Source organism: Cynoglossus semilaevis, chromosome 8 (genome assembly GCF_000523025.1).
Source record: "Cynoglossus semilaevis isolate Cse_v1.0 chromosome 8, Cse_v1.0, whole genome shotgun sequence".
Taxonomy (NCBI): domain Eukaryota; kingdom Metazoa; phylum Chordata; class Actinopteri; order Pleuronectiformes; family Cynoglossidae; genus Cynoglossus; species Cynoglossus semilaevis.
This window is the reverse complement of record NC_024314.1, coordinates 20,461,449-20,484,125: the sequence shown is the minus strand read 5'-3', so window position 1 is coordinate 20,484,125 and position 22,677 is coordinate 20,461,449. Positions and strand designations below refer to the sequence as shown.

Genomic DNA, 22,677 nt, shown 5'->3' with positions numbered 1-22,677 from the left:
ACCGGCACCTTGCACCTCAGTTCTTTTTTAAACTGTTTGAATTTTTTTGATGACTTTTACAGCAAACTTTTACTCGTCTGGCAAAAGATCCACAACTCAAATTCACGTCGCACACATTTATGAACTTTACATGAACTCCCACTCTTCCTCGGAGGTGGGAGAAGAGAGGACTGTAGTTGTAGAGGCGGGGGGGGGGGGGGGGGTGCCGCTGGAGGTGACGCTGGGTGGTGACCAGGTTCGACAGAAATGAGAGGGTTAGAAAGAACAACAGTAATGTCCAAATCTGTCAGTTCACAACTTCAACTTCACCAGCTTCAGGATTATAGTATTTTCCTGACTATAAGTCGCTCCAGAGTATAAGTCTCACAAGCAGCTACAGTGCCATCTAGTGGCTGTCAGTGTGAAAATAACAGACATATGAAATTATATATTTTAATATGTAAGTCGCACCTGAGTGCCTAAGTCGCAAACCCAGCCAAAGGATGAAAAAAAGCGACTTATAGTTTGAAAAAATAGTAGTCCAAAATGACTATTTTTTTTGTTGTTCAACAAAGTGTTAACTGACGCTAAACTGTAATTGTTTCTTAATGGTGAAATAGTGTATTATCCTTGACTGTTTATTTGTCCCTCCCAGGTCCCCATCCCCACAGAGTCAGTCCTGAGTGGTCAGTCAATATCAGCCTTATCAAATGAAATACAAGGCCATTTCTCTGTACGTGTGGACGACAGAGAGTTAACACAGGCAGTCTGACATCACTCCTGGACACAGCTAATGGTGCGAGTTATTGATTGAATGTGATATAATTTGTCAATCCAGGCTTTGTCCAGCTGCAGCACCGTGTTGCTGCTCCACAGGGTCATGTCCGGCAATTTGGTCTTTGAAAATGTCTAAAGAATATTCTCCAAAAAATTGGAGATCTGGTTACCAATTAGAGTTCAATTAATTTTTTTCTGATACAAATTTCAAGAAACAAAGAGAGAACACATGAAAAGCCATTGGAACTGATTTAATCTTGTTTCAAATGTCTTTATTTCTTGAGAAGCTCATCATTTTTATAATAAATGAGCCATGATTCAGGTTTCTGATTCACTAAGTAGCTGCTCTTTTTGTTTCAAGTCCAACTAATCCATTAGTCGAACCGAAAATCAGTGCTGGGCAACTGACTTGAAAATCTAATTATGCATTGACAAAAAGAATCATTAGAGCCTGCAAAGAAAAACTGAAAACGAATCAGTAGCGGTGTTAAAGGTGGAGTTGTTTGTCCTGTGAAAAAATGTCCCTTTTAACAAACAAACAAACAAAAAATCCTAGGTAGTGTTTTTTGAGTGGAAGGTTTGTCTTTGTAACCCGCTTCACAGTTCACTCTGGGTGATTTCCAAAGGCTGGTATTAACCAGGGCAAAAAAGCATAAAATGCCAGAAATTAAACATAGTAAACATGTTGAAAGAGGCTAGAATATTACTTTGCCAATAGTTTGTTTGAGTTACTGCTGCTTCCACACTGACCTAGTTGGGTTTTATGGTTTGATTTTTTTTAATGCTGTCGTTTGACTTCACTTGTTATGTCTGGACTTTTAAAGTATTCGGTTGCACATTAACACAAACAAATCTTTGACGTCTTCTCTGATTTTCACCTGTCGTTAAATCCTTTCATTAAAATCTGAGCTCCACTAACATCCGTTCTCCAGAACGATAATAAAGTAATTAGGAACTCACTGTACTTTAGAATGTACTATAATTGTAGTATAAGTGAACAAAGCTGGGCCTTTCATAACTTTCGGACCAGGTCAAAAACCTTTATGGGCAGGAACTGGAAACTAGTAAAAAGAAAACAAAAAACAACGCAAAAAAGAGCTTCACATCTGAAAACAGACAAATGATTAATCTGTCCAAATATATGGATCAGGCAAAATTTAGACCAATATTCTCTGGTATTTGTAATTACACTGATGCATTAAAAATAATCTGTTTAATTAAAAAATGTAATTAATGTGATTAATTGGTTCATTTTGACAGCCCAGAAAAAACCCTAACAAACAAAAAAACAAACCCAGGTCCCAGCAGCTGCTGTGATTGTGTCAATAAGGTATTGATTGCTGTGGTTGTGCTCACTTTTCCATGGATCAACACAATAATTTATATAACTCAGTGGAGTCAGACTGGGCTTCGGCTTCCACCTCGTAAATTCCATTCACATTTTCTTGTTTTCCTTGTATTGTCACGCTCTCCTCCTCTCAGTCGTTATAGACATCAGAGTCTATCATCGTCTCCCTGCTCATAATCCCCCCTCACTCCCTCTGCCTCTTCTTCCATCGTCCCCACGGAGCACAGAGGCACTTTACCCCTCCACCACCACCACCTCCTTCTCCTTCCCTCACCGTCTCTCATCCTCTGTCTCACATCTCCTCTTTCTGTTGTCTCACAGAGTGCACCAGGCATTGGGGCCGTCCCTGGAGTGACCTTGAAGGGAGGGGGGGTGGTGGGGTGGTAATGAGCTCCTGATCACCAGTCAGGAAACCCGACATTCGACAACTGCCTCTCAACAACCACCCTCCTCCCTCTACCCCACGTAAAAAAAACCCCACCACTACACGGCCATCTCATGCTCAGCCCACAAAGAGAACTGGTATTGAAGAGGCAGGGCAGCGGGGCAGAGGTGCAGATGAAAAGAGTCTAGAGAAACAACTACTTCAGCTCTGATATACAACTACCAGACCTCCAAAATAAAAGTAAGTGGATTTTCTTTTCTACTGCAGCTTACACTCACTCACTGCCTGGTCCCTAATGTGGCACAGGCAGGTCGTGATTATCAACGGGCCGCTCTGAAACTTTGGACTTTGTTGAGCTGTGTTCACAGGCAGAAAGATGAATGGATAGAGAACAGCTGGTGGGATTTATCTGATTAAAAGCACACAATAATGAAACTTAGAGTAAATAAATAATGTAGAAAAAAACATTGGTGTTTTGCATTTGTGAGGCTGTTTTTGCCTGTTGGTGAAATACGAAACATTAACTTGTGTTTTCATGGTCCTAATTGTCTTTGTTGCACTTTCCCCAATTTGGGCAGATGTGGCCCTGGGGCTGTTGATTGCAGATATTAAAATGTTGAGGCTGAGTAGCAGAGAATTATTGCTGCAGATTGAGAAGTGGCTTATAGACATATTGGGTAAACAGTAAAAAAGACCCTAAAAATCCCATAATTGAGCTCTGTGGTCTGTGGCATTAAATCTTTGTTTTCTCAGCGATTAGACTTCAAACACCCATATGCTTTGTTTGTTATCGCGATAAACCAAATTTATGCAAGCTCCGATTAGTGTTTGCGTGCTAGATGAAGTGGGACAACCTTTTTTTTCCCCAGGATGGAGTAATTTGGGTCAGGCCTGACTGGAATGACAAACCCCAAAGCGGCCGTATTGTATCGGCTCTACGTGGTCCAGCAAGGCAGACCTTCTCATTGGTTGCCATGGCTTTTCCTTCAGCCCTGGTATAGCAACACCAGTCAATCAGACCTAACAGTCTTCCTCTCTTCTCACTGTCTCTGTGTTGTGGACATTCCTGCGTTGGACAAAAGCTTCCTCCGGCTCATTCTTGCCTGGAAATGAGGTGTCTGCTTTATTTCTTTAGAATCAACACATGGTGTGGTCCTAATGAAAGAGCCTGGGGGAGATTAAACATGAGAAGGAGATGAGCTTGAGTGACAAAAAAAACCCAGCTTAAGTTAGAAAAAAAAAGTCAGGACACAGTGTGGTTTAGCCAGGATGAAAACTGATCTCATAACACTGGACATTCTTTTATCCCAACACTCCAGACCTTGGCATTTCTCTTCTGTGGTGGTATCCACGATGGAGGCCTTGAAGAAATATTTTGCACATTCTGCCCTTTTCTCTTGTTAAACAGTTGCCCCACAGATTTCACCACGTGATCCCCCGGCCTATATGTCAAAGACCGAGGACAAAGCCACTTCATTTCCCTCTGTGTTTTCACAAACTTTCACTTTGACCATGAATGAAGCTGGAGAAATAAGGCATAGAATTGCGCTGTTTGGGGCCCGTGAAGTCCACGCTCCAGGGGGGAGGAAAGCAGGGTGAATGGAGCCAATTCTCATGTATAGGGCACAAGCAAGTGGAGGCTAAAAAGGAAGGAAGGGGGATGAGGACGTACACAAAGATCTTCACACTGAGAGGCTAGGTTCATTCTTGTGTGGTAGGCTCTGACCCCTGCCCGCATGTGGGATACACAAAATGAGCCCCGATGGTGTCCAGAGGGCCTCCACAGGAGAAAAGCAGGAGAAAAGAAGAGAAAAGAAGAAAAGAGAAGGCAAGGATGCCAGAAGAGAGGCCTGTCAAGGCAACATCCTCCTGAACAACCACTTCCACTTAAACAGCATCCACAATGAAAAGCACAGACATCATTCTTGGTTTGACCGCTCACATGTAGTTTTTAGTAGTAGCTTGATCCGATAGTCAGGATCAGTATCGTAAGTAGGATCGAACATTGTACATCTCATCCTTGTACATTGAAGCTACATTTCTGCCACCTACTGGGCTAGAATATGTGCATAAGTGTTATCAGTTTGCCAGGGATTTAATAACTAATAAAGTTTTTCCAAAACTTTGCTACAGACACTATTAATGGATTCAACCATTGACATCCAAAGAGAGAAGATGGAAGTCCTGAGGATATTATGTCTGGAAACTGAAAAAAACTAAAAAGGACAGTCAGTGTCCTCACTACCTAAACACTTGGTCTAAATGTTGTATATACAATTAGGATTGCTCACTGCACCTTGCAGCTTGGCAAAAAAACATTTTCATTCAATGCTGTTGTGTTAAATAGCCAAGTGTGGAAATGCATAGATGTCAAGGAGGTATTTTTATTACAGGCTGCAGTCAAACATAAAAGCTGCTGATGAGAGAAAGTCCTTCTATTGCGGCGCTGGTCTCCAAGGTGCAAGTGCACGTTGACTGCTAATGCTTTTTGTAAGTGATTTCTAATTAAGCCGAGGGCCGGTTGTGTTGTCCTTTTTTTCGATCACCATCCAGTTTCGCACCATTACTCCGCAAAAGGTGTTGATTATTTCTTCCATCGCCCTGAAATATCTAACAAATTTACTCGTTTTCCTGTGCGGAAAAACCAATACATGAGTTCGGCTGTTGACTTGATCTGATGTTTGATCCTCAGGGAACTAATGATAACCTCAGGCTGTCCTGCTCTCATCAGTCAGCTCATTATTGTCCCTCTTGGTCACATGGCTGCGACACATGTACACAACCGTGCCCCCCCTGGGCCTGATGCTGGTGGTGCATGCTGTAATGTATGTAGGTGACCAGAAGGCAAAGGTCAGATGGCAGTAAACACTCACCAAAGCTGGAATTAATTAGACGTGTTTAACTCAAGTCTTAATTTAATTTCTTTTTATATTATAACCTGATTGCCAGTAAAGATTGTTAATATGTTTTTCGTGATGTTTTACTTCCCATTTTAGCATCTTTTAATGAGTTAAGAATTAATTCTTCACATCTGCAAAAACATTTAGTCATGGTAGTTTGACTTTTTATTCATTTTTATTTGCTGTACTACAGTAAACCTGAGCATGGTTCACTGGCTGCCTTTCTCAAATTAACTCCTGCTTAATCCTCATTAATGAAAATGATAACAGAACAGCTGATGGGAGGCTCTGGATTAGAGATTGATTAGACAAGCTCTGATGCTGACTGTGGATTTTCTCGCCATATGGAATGATACGTACATATCAGAGAGGCTCTGATCTGTAGATAGCTGAGCTGTCTTTCACCAAGAAGGTTCAGGGTTTGAGTCCAGTGGTGCATTGATGGGTGAGGGATTCAGCCAACCTTTATCTTTGACCCTTCCCCTTTTGTAGATAGGACTAATTCCATTGTCGACAAATTCACAGCCATTGCCTCAGATCTCCACTGAACATTATTTAAAACACTAGAATCCTGATATTCTCATTGAAAAAAGACAAACATAAATGGTCCAACACTCTCTGCGGGGCCACGCCCCCCACTTTGCGACCTGGCCTTGTTCTTGCTGACATGTCTGTAAATAGAGTAACTAACTTTGAGTCACAACTCTCGACTCATCTGTGAGAAAACTGACTTAATTGTGGCAACAGGTTAATTACAAGGTGGTTCAAACGTAAGGGTCATGGTTTGATCCCTGCTCTTCCTGAGCATGTTTACGTCAGCGGAGAGACTACTTCATTATATAAAATGAGTTAGAAGAGACATTTAATATAACAATTTTAACATAAAGGGAAAAGTGAAGAATGATTTTTAAATAAAAAGAGTTTTTGGTCAGAACGAATCATAAAATGAATTTAAAGTTGGCGTATCAAGCCACCGTAACAACACCAGCACAATTTCACCTCATGAAATGAATACGGCGAACATATTACAATTACGGTGTTTAATTAAGGCCATCAGACAGAAGTCTGTTGTTCACGTGCAGCTCTCAGATGGCTAAGTGGCTTCCTGCTGTTGCTGAAAACAAGGATTTTCAAAATTGTCAAGGGAACAGTGTGAGTCGTTGATATTCAGAATATGTGATTATTGGGCAGAAAATAAACATTTAAGCTCATTCCCGCAGCTGATGTTTGCACCGCTGCAGTGGTTTACACAGGGAAGGATGCTTTTTGTGTATCTTTGGCAAATATGATACAAGAAGTCGAGGTCTTCGGTGTGAAGAGGAGAGTGTTTGTATTCCTCTAATTAACTGAAGGATTCTCATGCTTTACTTATTGTTAGAGAAACCGACACAATACAAGAGTCGGTGCAGACAGTAATTAGGCTTTAGTAAAAAAAAACAAAACAAAAAAATCTGAACATCAGTGTCAGGCTCACACGGTGTGAACAGCTGGTCATTTCTTCTCCTGGTGACGATCTGTGCAGCAGAAATAAAAGTTACTGACCTGGGCCACAGGCCCCTCGTCAGTGCAGAACCTTGTGAAACGGCTCGGAGGAAAACACTGAGGGGGCAATTAAATAACACAGCTGTCAGTGGCTCCGCATTAATGTGGGAATCTACGGGCTCAATCAATTCAACCTTATTTTATTTATTTTTATGTGCTTTGTAGCCACAAGTGGATTCGACCTGTGGAGTTATTAGCAATAACATTAAAACAGTTCCCACAGTCATAATTGGATTTTGGCAAGGCAGTCAGGATGGTGTATTGATAAAAGCAGTGAAAGAAAACACACAGGCTGGTTGTTGATTTTCTGTTTCTAAATAGAAGGTGTAGTTATTCATGAAAATCACTTTCAAAAGGTGTGGATGAAGATAAATCTTATTAAAACTTAATCTGGAGGTTAGACTCTTAGAACTTTCAACATCTCTAAATAACAAAAAGTCCATGTTTTCACACTTTATTTCATGCAAAGAAGTACAAGTATTTAAGATATTAAGAGTGTCAAATTTAACTTTACTTGCTTTTCAGCTCGCTTGACTGAGAAATTCAGGATAAATTCACTCTGAATGACGTAAATAAACTAAAAAACCACAGTTTGATGGTGATGTCAATTTGTTCAGTTAATCAGAGGATCTATAAAGAAATATCTGCACTCCATCGGTAAAACGACGTTCGAAATATCTTAATGCCTCAAATGTGTTAAAATGGCAGAAAACAAACATTTCCTTGTCACTTGTCACAGTACCATCACAAATATTGTGTCTGGATTTGTCTTGGGAGGCACTGTATTTAAATGATTCTGAAGACTGTTTTACTAACACTAATTAATTGAAAATATAAAATATATAATTAAATGAAATATATGCTTATGTGGCCTATTATAATATTTAATTTCTTAAATGTGTATCTTAGGTTCCCTTAAATGCAACCATCACCAAACATTTTAGCAAAATTATATTTCTCCGGAGAAGAATTGCTTCCTTTTTTCCCACTTAACAGCTCACTTTATTAAACTAAAGTGCAGTTACTTGGCTGCTTAAAAGGCCAAATCTTCAACACTTAATATCAGGATGATGTTAAACAGTTCAAACAACCTACTCGTTCTAAAGGCAGAGCGTAATCCTCGGTTCAATTACATCAGGCTTTTTTCCTTAATCTGGTGCAGCAGAGTTTTTTCTCCTCTGGGAGCCTTTCCTCCGCCTTTCCCCTTAGGGGCACGAGAAAGTGTGATTTGGAAAATTAAACACCTTTAATGGATGAAGGGTGAAATTGGATTAGACCCCACTCTATAGTGGCTTTATGGTTTAATGTCCACCCACCAATAAAGTGATTAGAAACAAGGAGCAGAGGAGGGTGGGAGCCTGTCAGACTCTTTTAAGTGTTCCCAAATACCCTTAAACATGTGCATAATATAATGTCATCTGGTGAGATACAGTACATGAATAATGGATTGGGAATCAGTGAGTTAAGAGATGAGAGTTTCCTGCGAGCAGAGGAAAAGTGATAGCGACTGAAATTGTAAGGAGAAAGTGAACGAGTGTAATTAGTCATATCCATTAGTATTCTGTCCACGGCTTGTGCTGTGAGACAGCCGGTCTGTCCCAATAAACAACCAGCAGAGGGGGGATGCCTCATTATAACTCACTTGCTTTTTTCTCACGAGGGGTTCACATTCTGACTGACCACAAACACCAGGCCGGAGCGGCGGACCTGCCCTCCGTCTCAGCTGGAGTTTAAAGCTGTTAGCAGGGTTAGTGAAGGCAACGTCTCACATGCTGTGTGGTTCAGGACAAGTACAGGATCAGGACAGTGTTGTACAAGGTTGTGTCCTGGGAAAAGGAACACACACATTGTCTATTCACATTATTTGGACTACTGCAAATAATGGTTCCATGCCCTTCATATTTTGACCGTTTTCCTCCGTCCTTGGGACTTCTTTCCCAGGTGTCCACCTCAACTTAATCAGCTCTTTAAAAACTCTGTGCTTTGGCTTACTATTGTTAAAATGTTATGTCACAATATCGGTGACATAACATTTTACACTGTTTACACAACTTAGCATTTACTAAAGCCTAAAGATGTGATTAAAATATCACTTCCCATTTTTGTTTGTCTCGTTCTCTTTTATTGCTTCCATATTTCATATCTTTCTTTTAGCCAATGAGAGTTTTCTAAGAATGCACTGATACCAATACTGGCCTGATCTGATACATCAAAAACTCGTACTGCAGTTCAGTGTCTATCTGTCCTCATGGGTACTTTATTTAAATAGGTCCACAATGTCAGCGGTTTAGAGATATTTTACCATCAGGGACAAAGACAGGAGCAGGAATTGTTCAGATTTGCATTAAGCACTGGTGTAAAAGCTCTGCTCACTTTCTGTACAACTGTTTATCGTCTTTTTTACCCTTTGTCGAAGAAAGGAAATAAAACTGTATGTAAATACATTTAATATATTGTGAGCTACTTTGTTATCCTACAGTGATTAAAAAATACATATGACAAGATGTTGTAAATGTTTGGCACCTATTATGATAAAGGTACAGTTATATGGCTGAGCATTACCACCAAGTAAGTCCACTCTGCTTTTAAACCATTCAGTTGTACTGAAAAGTTCAATAATACACCTGGTTGACCTTTAAATACTGCAAATGGGAAATATAGAAAATCTGAATAAATATAAATGTGATTTCCTCTTCCTTTCATCTTTTTTGACCTTTAGCAAAAGTAGATTTTAAGGTTGTGGCTTTTTCGTGAGTCCTCCTCTGGCAATCCACCTTTTACCAGCCGTCCATAGGGCAATTAGCACCATGTGACTTAAAGAAAACCAGAAACAGCCGGAGGAGATAAAACAGTGTTCTACACTCAGCCAAAGTCAGACACCAGTCTAAAACGCAGTGGTAGGAGAGAAGAAGGCAGGGTCCACAACTACTGTATTTAGTCTAGCATAAATACAGTATATTGCATTTTCGTCTGATTAAAAGGCTGATTATTTTATTTGGTATTCTTTTATTTTTGTATACTGGTGTTAGCTGAACATTTTATGCTTGACAGCTGTATTTTAATCTTAGTCTTAATAATGATAACTTGTTGAGACCAGCAAGACCTTTTTTGATGGCCTAAATAGTACCAGAATCACTGTCTTAATTTAAAATATCATAAACATGTTTTATTATAATACACAGAATTTGTCATCATTCATTCTCATCCTCAGCTTTTCTCTTGGTTGTGCTGCTTCCAATGACGTTCGATCGTATTTCAGCCTCATGTGTTTGATTTTGGGATTTTGATCTGGCAACATCAAGGCCCTCTACCTGTCCTACAGTTACGTTGGCGATTGGAGTGATATGATTGGATGGTCAAATAGCTCGAATCTAGCAAAGTGCACCTGGCGATGACAATTAAGTTTTCGTGCACTGCCCCACTATGGCGCGGACATTTTCATTCTGAAGCGAATTAAAACTCCTCGAATGAATACAGTTTTCAGTATGAACATGGATGAAGATAAAATAACTTGTTGTGAGAACTGCACCGCACGGATAATCTGTAAAACACAGTAATTGAAATCATCCTATGGAACGATGAACTTGGAGTACCAATAATGAGACGTTTTGGTGAGTAATTATATTCCCGTATTTTTATATATATATATATAGTATTGTAATTGTTTTATGTTATTATTGACGATTTTTAATTACATTATGTTACAGCTGTGGTAGAATTGTGCTTGGGTGTGTCGCTTTAGTAATGACGTTAATGTGGCTACATGAGCTACGACGGATATAACGACTAGATTCCGCATAAAAACACTTCTAAACGTCTCCAGTTTTCACCCTGTGATGACTATTCTTTTTTTTCCTATTCATTTTTCGTGCCCTTTTATTCCCACTGTGAAGCTACCTTTGCTGTTGTGGCATGTTTAAGTAAAGTAGGCCATCCCAGGAGGAGGTGGGGATGTCTTCTCAGCACACTCCTACTGTACACCACATCTACTCTGACTTCTCTAATGCTCAGTGGCAAGTTGAAAGGTCATGTTTAGTGCCTCGGGTCGTGATTGCACTAACCTTACAGCTTAGAGTCGTGTACTGCCAGCAGCAGCAGCAGCATCGGGTTTAGTTTTCACGTGGAAAAGAAAGGATTAGATCTGTCCATGTAGCAAAATAAAATCTTATTTATTTGGAAATCTAATCAAATATATATGGTATATAATAACATGGCGTATTTGGTGTATAGAGGAAGCAGTAGATGGTGTTTTGCGAGGATGGATGTAGACAATGACAGCAGCAGCAGACACACTCGCAGAAAATCTGCAGGGTTATTTCCCTGATGGATGGAAATGGCTTATTGAAGAGGGAAGGTGATGCAGAATGGGATGGATCTGTGAGCTGGACTCAATGATTTCAGGATATGGGCTTTCCTTTGCAAAGAGTGAAAATAGGCAACATTTTCTGCTGCCTATTTCACGCCCGGAACTGCTGTTTTGACTCTTTTCCAGTGTCTTTGACTTTTTGAATTATTAGGTTCAGTAGCCTTTGGTGCTTCTCAAATGGTGGGTCAGGATCTAGGATGAGTCAAACGTTTTGTCAAATAGATCAAATAGTGCACTTTCCCACATTCATTTCCATTTGTGTTAGCCATAAGGCCATGTCCAATATCTGGTATGGGTCTAACTATGGTACACTAAAATTTTTATGTTATCAGAAAAGTCTTTCTTCCATTTCATTTTTATGATAGATTATGAGACTGAAGGTATTGAAGAATGGTAATATTTTTGCTACTACTTATTATAACAATTATTTTTGGTACATTTTGTTAAATGTTATCTATCATATGATTGTTTCTGGCATGGTTTTTCTCATTTTTTGTCAAATTTTGTTTAATTAGTGGGTAAAGTTATCTTTTGGTTGAGTTTCCTTTTTATTCCACTTCTTTGGCACGTGTTAAGAATTCTGCTACATTTTGCTTGATGTGGCAGTGCTTGATTGCTGATAGTAATGCAAGGTTTGTGAAATGATGGTTTGGAGTCCAGTTGACGGTCGCATAGCTCATTTTTGTGAGTCACGGGTATTTAATTACTCTATTATATAATTTACCATATAATATTAATGCTAAATTTGACTATTTCTGATCTAATTCTTGTGTCTATTGGTCAATATTTAGCCATTTACTGACTCATTTATATTTTTTAAATTATATATGTTTAGTATAATTGTAATTACTACCGTAATTAATCTATTTGATGAGGGAGATATGAGTCAAGAGGCTGCAGTAAACACCAGAGTAAACTCTCATCTTGAAATCTGGAGTTGTTTTCAGGGATTTTCAGCTTCCAAGTGAATCACTGGTGAATTTCTGTCACGTTCGCCATCAGTTGGACCAAAGAGAGAAACAAGCTGCTGCCGATTTATTGCAGACTAAATTAGGCACTGTGAATGCTGTGTATTGAATTCCCATCAGCCTCTCCCGCTGACGTCACAAGACCCCGGGCGCTGCATCTCTGTGGTGCTGCACGTGCCCTCCTTGGTCATTGCTCCCAACTTAAAACTCCAATTTTCTCTCTCTCTTCTGCACCACTCACACATGTTGTCTCCCACCCCTGGAGACACTGATGCTACTTATTTTATTCTTTTCATTATTTGTCAAGTCAAGGACATGGGATATAAAAACTTATTTACATGTTTATTAAGTTCCTCATTGAGGCGAGATTTCTGAAGACTCTAAGGGAACAGGTGTTCAATTAACTTTCAGCCAGCTGCTAAAAAGCCTACAGCTGAGTATTTTTCCTTCCTTTTTAAAGCCCCCGACACCCTGTCAGTGCATTATTACCCTACACTGCCAGCTATAATCACTTTCAGTCCCTGATCAGCAGTTTTCTCCAGAGAGCAAGACCAGACTATTTCTGAGGAACTGTTGGATTGTTTCTGGACTTTACAAGTTATAGATTGGACTTTATCTCTGTCCTGGGAACAGTGTCGGTGAATGACAGTGCTAAATGAAAGCTACATGCCACGTTAGCCTTCCAATTCCATCTCCTCATCGTGCCAAATGGCCCCAAAGACAATGCAATAAAAGTGACGGATTTGCTTCGACCAAAAGTCATGTCCCTGACAGATCAGGGATGTCCAATCTTCCTCTGTCCACTTCCCTTAGTAAATAACTTCTGTCTCTGTCTCTTCTGTAGCTGGAAATAAGACTGTCACCCGGCTCCGGAATATAGAGGAGAGTCGGAAGATGCGTTTGATTCATTGTTGTTTGCGCAGCGACTGGCAGAGTAGCAGCTGAGCGACAGCATCACTGCAATCATGGGTAAACAAGTTAAAAATAGCAGAGTTTGTCTGGCAGAGGAAGACAATGCTGCAAAAAAATCCTTAATTTCCTCACAGTTTGCACAAAAAGGAAAGAGCATCAGTCTTCTTTATAGTCCCATTAGAAAATATTACCAGCTTAACAATGTACAAAACACAAAAACACAGTGCCGTTAATTAGCTGTTGCCATCTTTTGTCTTAATTATGCTGCGTTCTTGTGAAACCTCATAGCTCAGCTTCTGATTACATTAGCACAGAAAGTGTGAAAACAAAAAAAAAACTTAGGAGTGTATTCTTCAATTCTTCCTATTTAGTGATCAAAATCTGCTGTCTGTGAGTACGTTATGGTGTTGCTAAATCTAATACAGAAAAGAAAAGAAAAGTAAATCATAGAATTCAGTGGGAAAATACTGCTGAAGAGACAAATCCCTGCGGTAGGAGACTTGCACGGTCCAGGTTTTAACCTGCAGACTTTGTATGTGGTTAGTGAGGGACATCTACAGGCTGTTATGGGATGTTTGTTTGGGATAATGCCTATTCCCGGTATATATGTATATATATATATATATATATAAATGTTAAATAACAATTCTAGATTTTACTGTGTAATTGGGGTTTAATTATCAAGTTTTCTTATTGTTGATGGTTTTTCATTTTTTCTTGCAAAAGTGCTGTCACAAACTCCTACGAAAAACCTTAAAAAAATAGTGATAAAATAGAGCTAATTGTCTTCAACTCCTTTTAGTTTCGTAAAGGAAAAAAAGCAAATCAAAAGGCGCTAGATCGAAACCTTCTACAAAGAATCAATCATTTTACTAGGTTTTTATAAAAATATAGTTTTTTATTACAAATTGGTTTGTTTTAGGAGTTATATATATATGTATATATTATAAGTCTTCAACATTTTGACTTGCCGTACATTCTGGAGTATAAGTCACACCAGCAAAAAAAAAAGCATTATGAAGAAGAAAAAAACGTAGATAAGTTGCTCGAGTATAAGTCACACCAGCGCCCTCTAGTGATTGCCTTTGTGAATATCATAAAACTGTAAATTTTCAGTGGTATAGGAGTAGCAGATACTGGAACGCATGGCTAGAGTGCCCTCTAGCTGCTGTCAGTGTAAAAAATAAGTCACATCTGAATATAAGTCGCAAAAAAGTGCGACTTATAGTCCGGAAAATACGGTACTCCCGGAAAATATTATTTCTCTTCTTGTCATATAGGATTCGTCCCTTTTTACTTATTAGTCTTTTGTACCAGTCATCCTGTAGTAAAAAACTGTAGTGCTGGAATGAATGTTGGTTTGTTGTTGTTTGTAATTCAAAAAATTCCCAAACTCCAGTGGCATCCCCTTGCTCTGTGGTGTTGTGATATCTGAGTTGCTAACTCTGTGGGTTTGGTGATGGGTAGGTGGTGAACAGTGGGCTTGTTTCACAGTTTTTGAGCTGCAATTCATTGTGGGCTGGAAACCAAGCTGATAAAAAAGAGATTAATGTGACCCAACGCCCAAGTCTGGAGGTTATTCTATAAAGGTTTAGAGCATTTGTTTCACTGGACACAAAATTTACCAAATAATTTTTTACATTGGCCTATAACATGCAGCTAAATTAAAACAGACACAAGGCTTATTCTGCATGTTAGATAATTAACGTTGGCCCTTATATTTAAACGTGTAAAAACAACTATATAGAAATCATTACCAAACCAAAGAGTGCCACCTAAGCCAGGGTTTGGACAAATAACAAATGACAACCAGCATCCTTTGCTTGAACTAATATTGCATTTATTATTATTATTATTATTATTATTATTATTATTATTATTATTATTATTATTTTAAACAAAGGGACTTCTATTTCCCTCTGGCTATGACTTATTTCACCCAGCAGAGGCCAGTGTGTAGTTGATGAGGTCATTCACCCAATTTGACAAGTACAGTACGGGTTAAAAAAAGAAGCTTTTAAACGCCTTCACACACGGAGGTTAGGCTGAAGAAAACAGGACCATGACTATCATTTAGCAGAAGGAGGTGGAGGGAGCTGAATCAATGGGACACAGAGCAGCTGGAAAACAGAGAGACAGAGAGTGCATCATGACAGCCAGGGGAGGGTAAACATTAACGCAATCTCCACTCATTGTTTGAGCTGAGAGAGAGAGAGAGAGAGAGAAAGAGAGAAAAAAATAGCCCCCCGTTCAATATGAGCCATGAAAGGATGCTGATGGTGGGTGTCATTAAATACAGTCCCTGCTGCAGCAGAATGCAGATGAGAGGTCAGGGCCATTATGGATAGATCATGAGAGCCCTCTGCTGACAGTTTAATCAAAAGGAAACAAATACCACCCGTCAGGACAGGACACTGTCTTCTGTTCACACATCAGCCCACACAAAATAAAGGAATTTATGGCAGAAGTATGACTCTTCTGTCTGTGCTTGAGTCATCAGAAATGAAACGTCGTCCCCCCCCCACTCTCTCTCTCTCCCTCTCCCTCCCTCTTTTCCTCCTGCAAAGGGAGAAATTCTAATCATCATTTAGCACTAACATCTTTCTTCAAACACCCACCTACTGTTGGAAAAGAAAATGAAGCAGCCATTTAGTGATCCGAAGGGAAGTGCGGAGGAGATGAAGATAACGGTGTGAATGTGCTGAAAGTGGCATAAAACCTGTTTTTCACTTTTTAAAACCACAGGCTTCAGCCTTACATTTAAATTAGAGTGAAACTATGGTTGTGACGGCCATAATACACATGACGTTGATGTAGCATCTTTGAAAAGCTGCCCCTAAATTCACCAAGCCCCGCCTCCCCCCCAAATAAAAATAAAAGATGGGACATTATAAAGAAACAGGAAGATTTGTGAGCAGCCTTAACATCCTGTACCAAAGTCCAGGAGCTGCTGATTTTAGAAAATACCAACTGTCATGCGGTCAGTTCATGTGTTGAAAATGCTTTGCATTATTTCAGATCATGAAATATACGTGATCCAGATGCAACTCGTTTTGGCACATGGTACTCTCTGATTTGTCCCACATATGGAGTGGAATGACAGCACACGCGTAACCCAAGTAGGCCACAACCTGGCCACGTCAGCCAAAAGTAGTCAGAAATAGAAGTAATCCATAAATGGGTCACCACCACCACCAATTTTCAGTCCAGCAGGTGACATGTGGATTTACATGTCATTTTAAAGCATTAAGTAGCTCAATGTTAGCTAAAAACCAATACAACAAAAAAAGTACACATAACTTATCAGGAAAAAAATGATGAGGAGAAAAAAAGCTCCCTATCAATTGGTGAAGTACCACTGTAAGTGAACATCACACCTCCTGGTTGTGACGTTCAGTATTTAAATCACCTGTACGCATTTTCAATCACAAATGAGTTTAAAACAGTTTAAATCACCTGTACGCATTTTCAATCGCAAATGAGTTTAAAACAGTGATGAAGGACCAGATCACACATTCCATCCCTTGACAATCGGGAGTGACCTTTGATAGAAAGAAACACTGAAAATGACCACTGACATTGGCCTCTACACCAAATCACACAGGTTAGTGATTAAGAGGCTGAAACTCTGGGATGCAGCCATCCCTGAAATTGGATGGATATCAAGGTAATGCTGTGACTCAAAGGTTGCCGAGTCCATCTATTATTTCTATTTTAAAGTCTTTTTGGTTGCCTGTTGTGAAGGAGGTGTATGACGTGCATCTCGCACCACGGTGACCTGTATTTTTCTCTCCGCTCGCTGCTTCTGTATGATCCGAGGTGAGTACGGAGCCTGGAGGGAATTTTTCTCCACAGTTTGCCTATGTGAGGCTTTTGTAATGTGCAGTCAAGCTTTGTGCAACCAGCGCGAAGGCTGCAGGGGAGAAGACAGGACTGCTGTGCTTCAGCAAAAAACAAAGAAATCTGATCTGTGTCTTTGTTTTTCAGTATTAGACTCAGTGTGGAGGGCTTCTTTGATGAAAGCACCTTTCCTTCACAGATTGTAGGGCCATAAATAAACAACAGTTTTGGTAAAATATGTGAATACAATGAGGAAATATAGAATTCACTTTTTTCCAAAAGAATTGTGCCTCTTTGAAATAGGTTTTTAGGGCAGAACAATAGCATATACCAGGACGAAAGCATATTTTTTCAGACATTTTTACTCACACTTTGCAAAAGTTTTGCAGTGATGCTAAGCCTGTCACATTTTAGCCGGACTGTCGTACTTATTAGCTACTGAACCACACCATACCATGTGTCATAAAAGTAATATTTGTTGCATCTTTCCCAGTATGTATGTGTACACAAGAATATACATATATATATATATATATAGACACACACACACACACACACATAAATACAAACACCATTGCATGCCTGCAGTGTGACACTAATACTGTAAACATAACATCACATCTCATCAGAAGGGTGGCAAAGCTGTCAAAACTGTCCACCACAATTTGTTTTGCTAAAGTGAATAATCGGGATCTGCCCACGCTTTCCCTGTGATTGTCTTGCTGCTTTCCTTGTCTGGCAGTCAAACGCTCACATCTTGTGCAAGTCTTAGTGACAGCTCGCTTCACTGTTGCTCTACCATAGCTTCTGCTCCTGCTGTCACCATTCGCAAACCTTTTTCAAAGACGATGCAGAAATTTGCCAGAGGGAAGAGATGAACATCAACAGATCCACCAATGGCCTCGCCTCCTCCTCAGGCAAACACCCTTGAGATAATGAATCCACAAATCCCCACTGATACCGAATGTAAATTACATTGTATTTGACCACAAACAGCATCACAGGTACCAGGAATTCTTCAGTTTACAGTAAAGTCGAGATGTAGTTTAATATATTTTTACATTAAAATAGCCTCAAATAGACTTTTTTTCTCTGATAAAATAGTAAATACTTTATGCTGCATCCAAAGCTTTCTTGCAATTCTACATTTTTAACCACTGTCCGTGAGGCTTACTGATTCTATTGTGTGAAAAGGGGTGAAAACAAAAAAGTCCGACATCTAGTACATTGTTGAAAGGATGATATTTTACTACATTTCTTTCTAAAGCGTCCTTGATTAGCTACAGCGTGTCATTCATGTTGACATCAAATATTAAAGCTGACATCTAGCCAAAGAAGGACCACTCTATTTAGCTCTCTGTTTTTAGGGAACTTATAAAATAAAAAATATTACAGCTTAGTTAGGGCTGCTCAGAATTGATTACAGGCTCTTAAATGTTATGTGTGGACATGGCAGGAAGTAGACAGGACCCAACAGCACAAGGGAGACTCTCCTCAGGTTCAGCTGGTTTAGAAACAACAAAAACTCACTTGGTCACAGAAAACTACAAGACATGGACTGCAACAAAACATGAACTTCTTTAAAACATTTAGTTTTAAAGTTTGGCTAAATTGTTGAATTGAATGAGACTAACAGAGACAGAGGTTATAAACACACACAGCAGACACAGGAACAGGAAAACAGACGGACCTAACATTAGAAGCAGTATAAGGTAAATTACATTTGTCCAAAGGCTACATTTGGTACCAAGGTTAGCCCATGCTAACATGACTATATTAAAATGTAGCCTTTTTAATTTCAGTTTCCTTGACAAGTCAGCAACTTTTTAATGCCGTACGTTGGTATGATCGTGAAAAGGCTTCCTAGTAAATCTATGGGAGATGGTAACTTGGATGTCGTACATGGTGGACCTCCTGTTCTGGTCAATTTTCAAAAACAATGATGGCTGCAATATGTTTGGAGATGTTTGGTGGAAATTATGGCTATATTGTACATAGGATGTTCAATATGAAGCTGCCAGACAGTGGCTCCACCAAGTGATGTAATGTAGTGCAGTGGTTCTCAAACTGTGGTACGTGTACTACCAGTGGTACCTGAGCACTCTCTAGTGGTATGAGGAGAAAATTCACATTTTCACATTTACATTTTCATTTGAATAAATCTGAAACATACCATTAATACAACATTTAGAAAAAATGTGTAGCTACTTGTGAGATTTTGAAATAGGATGTCTGGCAGCAATGTTTTCTTAGGTGGTACAGAGTATAAAAAGTTTGAGAACCACTGATGTAGTGTATGTTTCTGGAATATAACTATACCTCAATAACCAAAGTTCTGTCAACATTTTGTGAAGATGCCACTGCTGCAAGGCAGGAGAGAAGGTAGAAAACCTCAGGAAGGATTAATGAAGTCAGTGAAGGAGGACATGAAGAGAGAGATGAAGGCAGATGATGCACTGGAGCAGCTGGAAATGGTCTCCATCCTCTGACTATAAACCTTTCATAACTGTTACACGAAGGACCTTTATATAGAAACGAATGTTTGAATTGCACTTCCGTTTGATCATTACATTTCTATTATCCTGTTCACTAATTCAGAACATGTCACTTCAATTTTTAATAATGCAGCATGAACCCACTGTGCACCCAGGAGGTGTCACACTGCACCAATACTTTTTACGCAGATTACGCCAAAAAAGAAATTAAGTTGTTCCTTGTGTGCATATATATTCATTCATTTATTACAATAATTTTCATTTTTTCCGTCTTTGTTATTCCCGGGGTTGTGTTATGACTGGCAGGCGATTCTGTGGGAATTATTTATCTTAGTTCACAGCACATTAAGGGCATTCTCACTTTCAAGATGAGAGCCTACAAAAGCCGCACTTTCCTTTTAATAAGCTGTCACTGCCTCTGCGGCGGCAAGTCTGAAATTCTGTCGCTCATGTTTACAAGCAAAATTAAATGTTCTGAGATATGCACAGTGCCGCTCAAGTGGACAGAAATACAAATTCCCTTTGTATCTCTCAGCTAAATATGCTGAATGTGGAGTGGAAGGAGGGATGCAGAGTGTGAGAGTAAAGGACAGGCCAGGAATGAAGAGGGGGAAATAAAGGGGAGAGGGGCTTAATCAGAATGCAAACAAATCTGTCCACGCTGTGTGCAAAAGGCATCCTCACTCAGCATACTTTAATGAACAAATGGCTCAAGGTGCTTTCTGTCAGTTCCTGCAAGGAGTGCGCACACACATAAAGATGAATGTTGCTTATTTAATTAGACAGACATTAAACAAGGGCCTTTGGAGAGCATGTTGGAGAAGGAGAGCGCCGCAGAGAAGGAGGGCATGACGGCTGATGCTAACAGTAAAGGACTTAGGGGACAGAGCTCTGTTCCTGGGTTGTCATCAGCTGCCTCGAGGATCAGCCTGCACTGGTCCAACAGACAGATAACTTGCCTGTAAAGAACCAGTAAAGAACCAGTGCAGGCTTCAAACCGCCCTCTTAATTTTCCAAAAAATGTATTAAGAAAAATCACTGCATGAAGTCTTACTTTTGCGGTACAAAAATTGGTCAGGATTGGATTGGTCAGGTTAAAAATAAGCTCAGCAGTAACTGGGCACAAAAATGTAACCAGTTAGGGGAAGTTAATTATGGCAAAAGACGAGGATACCAAAAAACTATTTGCTGAACACATTGTTTTTGCAAATATTTGCATAGAAGTATGATAATTTAAGCAAATCTCCAAACAGGAAATGCAAGAAACTATAAAGGTAGGCTCGGTCTTCATGGTTTTTCTTCCTGTTATGACTGTGTCCTAATTTTTTTTATTCTTTATTTCTGTCTGAAATGTCAGGCCTCTATTGAAAATGAATCCACTCCTGTGGGCCTCTCTCTGTGCAGCCTTATTTTACTGTGGGAAAACACTGGCACCGACGTGACAATGAAAGCCCTGAATGGAGTTTGAGATAAAGCAGTGAGGGCGAGCATGGTTCGCATTTGCAAAGAGTTTTATAATCCCAAAAAGGGAGGTAATTGATAACCACTGGAGTTTATTGTTGCGGAGACAGCGTGGGGGCTCATGATGTCCTCATATGAGGATGCCTAACAGAAGAAGATGAGGGGGTGTTGGACGAAGGCGTAGGAATTATAGATGTGTGAGAGTAATGGAGGCAGTCATGTGTTTGAGTTTCATTTCAACAGTTTTAGCTCAGATGCTCTCACAAAGCTTTTGTTTATCATTCATTTCACCAAATGCGATTTCATGAGAGGCGGGCAGGCTTCTTAACAACACAGTGAAAAACTGAGGTTTGTAGAATATGATGCCTGTATCACACTCCAAACAAGAAGTGAAGTAAGACCAAAGAGTTTGGGTGAGTATTCTTACATATTTTGTGATGGTAGTGTAATCTTAAAAGTAGGCAACTGGACTGGACTCACCTGAAGTAAGTTGAAGACGTTTCACCTCTCATCCAAGTGTCTATGTCCTTTTGTGTGTGATTTTGTGAAAGGCTAAATTGAGTTTATGAGCAAATTTATGAGTACATTTTTATTGCCTTTTTATTTCAAACTAACTTCTTAGAAAATCTCTCTTTTTCAACCATTAAATAAGAACAAAAACGGTTTTTCGGGGTTTGCCCTCTAACCATTTCTCTACCCATTAGCGATACAGTAATCCCTCTCCTATTGAGTAACCTAACCGAGTACGCATTGTATTAGCCAATACTATGCTGTGTACGATCTCGTCTAGGTAAACAAAGCTACCAGCAATTGTTCGCAAATGCGCTTATCTCAATTTCAAAACGAGAATCCACATTTTTAAAGCCAAAACCTTCTTATGTATAATTATTTTATAATGGCTTTTAGTTTATTTTTTGCGAGAGGGAACACTGTATATGATAAATCTGACCCTAATTCTGATTTTCAACTCAAAATACCCTCTTAATCAGTGGAGACCTACAACATGTACACACACACACACACACACACACACCATTTAACACTGTTTTCTGTGGTTTGTAAACAGTTCACATTGACATTCTACATTCCTTCACTTATTACCCTAACATTAACCATTGCAAATAATTACCTTATATTAATCCTTACCCTAGCGCTAATCTGATCGTAATACTAATCTGAAATTAAAACTAAATTTTGAAGGTCAAAATGTGAACCTGCAGCCTAGCTACTTTATACCTGATATACACAAATGCGCCCCCTGCAAACACACACACACACGGAGTGCACCACACATGCTGCTTTTGTTCCGGAGTGCTGCTCCCTGCAGGCTCCTCCAGGGCTGTTCTCAGAGATAGCGGGGACCCTCTTCACACCAGCCTCTCCCCCACTGTCTGACCTTTACAAAACACAAGTCAGAAAATGTGTGGCATTTTCCTCTAATCATCTGCACCTAAACGCATGAGGAACTGTGCCGTGCCTCAATTAGGGCATCCCACCGACCCCCGGAGAAATGAATCACTTTTTCTTCAATGGTCGCTGTTATGTAACGTCCAGGTATTACTGTAGCACTGACTAGTGTGTTTCTTGACAAATATTACAGTTAGCTTTAGACCAAACTCACTTTTTTATTTAGTTCATTTGTTGCCTGGGATATTTGTCTTCCTAAGGAGAATTAAATGTGTTTTTTAAGCTAACATTAAGGAA

General features: G+C 39.6%; 1 protein-coding gene across 2 annotated transcripts in view; it reads left to right on the top strand.

Annotated features, from left to right (window-relative positions):
• The first annotated feature begins 2,441 nt into the window (after positions 1-2,441).
• The window catches only part of ptn (pleiotrophin), a 36,984-nt gene continuing 16,748 nt past the window's right edge, over positions 2,442-22,677 (top strand). The window contains exon 1 of one of the 2 annotated variants that reach the window (XM_017034780.2): positions 2,442-2,729. The gene's annotated coding sequence lies outside the window, so the exon portion shown is untranslated. Of the gene's footprint in view, positions 2,730-10,319; positions 10,543-22,677 lie in introns of those variants that run through there. The other variant, XM_008315618.2, reaches the window with a different exon arrangement.